Here is a 2,759-nt window from a genome sequence, read left to right on the forward strand (position 1 = left end):
CGGTAGTCGTCCATCTCGCTAGGGAATGCGTATGAGAGGAAAAAGGAAGGAAGAGGAAAGGAAGGAGGGAATGAAAAGAAGGATGGAAGATAACGTTCAAGTAATAGTATATAGATGTATGTCCAAAAAAACTTTCTCGTAATGCTTGATACATTTAAATATCCTTCAGTAATATGAGACGAACGTTTCTCTTTGTTTTGTTTTGTCATTGATCCAAAGATTGGAAATTCGTCGGTCAACTATTGTTTACATGCGATCGTCGCCTCTCTCTCTCTCTCTCTCTCTCTCTCTCTCTCTCTCTCTCTCTCTCTCTCAAGTCTTAAAAAGAGATAGACACGTATATTTCGTGCGATGTTTATACAAAACTCGAATACCTCCTTCTAACCTTATTCTCTCCTGTCTTTCGATCCTTTGTTAAATTCTTAGAAATCTCCGAAGAAAAATGTAAGATGATATATTGGCAGTGTATAGAATGAATCGTAGGTGTATGCGTACATATATATATATACACATTATACAATATAGAAATAATTTATACATATTTACATGTCTAATTTTACAAAAAAATGCGGTCCTTAATTTTGTAAAAAATTGAATAAAATAATCTATTATCCATTCTTATTATATATTAATATTTTTATATTACGATAACCTTCACATATTAACATTTATTTAAATATATACACTTTGTATTCTATCTTTTTTTTATAACAAATAAAGTCTGTTCGACGGATCCTGAATTCATGATCAATCTCTGTAATCAATCAAATAACGTTGATCCGATGGATAAGCAAACCATGATCCCAAAGATGTTGCATTTTTACAACGTGTTTAAAAAAATGGTAGTATTACATTTTTTACAAAAAAAAAAAAAAAAAAAAAAAAAAAAAAAAAAAAAAAAAAAAAAAAAAAACAGTCGTGTTACTGAGTACATGAAAACAACTACAGAATGACGATGAAATCCGGTTGTATCGGAGAACAACACGACTATCACCGAAATACCGTTTTGGCTATGAGAAGGTGAGGGGTTAAGGGGTAAGCTTGTGAGAGATGGTTGCGAAAAGGGTGAATATTATCGTCGAGACTACACGGTGCATAAATATGGCAGAGTGTGTAGGTGAGCTTGGATCACTCGGAGGACTTGTAAAATCAAGGGATGGGTAGGAAGGGTGAGCAAGGGTTAGAGAGGGTGGGAATGTATGGTAGAACTAGCAACGGAAAAGCACTGTGACCTCTCTATTTATTTCTTTCTCTCTCTCTCTCTCTCTCTCTTCCTACCTAGCCCACCATCTCCCCACCATCTCCCCACCATCTCTTATTCCTCCACCTTATGGTAATCGCCATAGCTATTTGCGTCCTAATATCCCGCGTGAACGCTTCTCGTAAAACTCTTTTCGTCGGCTTTTGTAAGGGCACCGCTTGCATTTAAAATCGCGTTTTATGGAAAGTTGCTTTTACTACGAGCAATGAAAGATAAGGGGGGAGAGGATGTGTGTGTGTGTGTGTGTGTTGTATGTGTATATATATGTATATATATATGTATAGTGAAATATTCACTGAATTCATAGATGTTTAATGATTAATTAAAACGAAATTCACTCGAATAATTAATTTCGAATTTCATTTGTAGGACAACAATTTTGGACAATTTACGTGATTTATTGATTATTTAACTGATAGATGAAATTATGTAACGTGTGTTCGTATCTGTAGGCTGTTATATATATATATATATATATATATATATATATACATATGTAGTATATATGTAATTTTCGGTTGAAGCTATATAGGTATAAAAATATACTCGTATACTTTGATCTCTTAATTATCGTCTAGTTATTAATTGTTAAACGTTTGTAACCGTGACTACGTGTAAAAAAGGAAATAAATAAAAGAGAGAAAAAAGAAATATAAATCATTAAAAAAAGCTATAATAAATCGCATGAAAAAAAAACGATATAATAGCATTTTTCGACGTTCCATCGCTTTTTCTAAAATTTGATAATAAGTATATGTTATTTCTACAAATAGTTACTAAAAAATAATTCGTGAATACAAAAGAAATAAGAAGAGTCCGAACGAACGGGAATAATATTGTCCACTCGTTGCGTTTGAATACTTCCATTTGTTTTTTGTCGAAAGAAGACAATACATTACCTCCTAACCTGCATTGAAACAAAGAAGTTCAACTTTTTCAAGAATGTCTAGATATAGTACGTGAACTCGTGTGTATATATATATATATATATACCTATCTGCGTGTATACATATATATATATATACCAATATGTACGAAATTATGCGAGAGACAGATTTACATATATAAAGTTTAGTAAATGCTTTTTTTCCGTCGCAGAACTCGATTTCATTCGTGTGCATGTGTGCAATGTCTGTGTGTAGATAAAGAGAGGGAGAAGGAATGAGTGTGAGAGAGAAAGAAAGAAAGAGAGAGAAAGAAAGAGAGAAGAATTTTTTTCGTCATTTACCTTGACATTGAGAACAGGAATTTTTCCAAGAGATTATGTAGGTTAGTAGACAAGAATTTATATAGGTCAGAGGAGCGATTCGAGGATGTGGGTCAAAGTCTTGTTCTCTTCTCACCAGTATTCCAAGCAATAACTTGTAATAATAACTTTCGACACGAGTTACACGTGACTTCGGGCTTCTTCCTTCCTTCCTTCCTTCCTTCCTTCCTCCTTTCTTCTTCCTTCCTTTTTCCTCTCATACGCATTCCCTAGCGAGATGGACGACTACCG

The sequence above is a fragment of the Vespula pensylvanica genome, chromosome 23 (genome assembly GCF_014466175.1).
Source record: "Vespula pensylvanica isolate Volc-1 chromosome 23, ASM1446617v1, whole genome shotgun sequence".
Lineage (NCBI taxonomy): Eukaryota > Metazoa > Arthropoda > Insecta > Hymenoptera > Vespidae > Vespula > Vespula pensylvanica.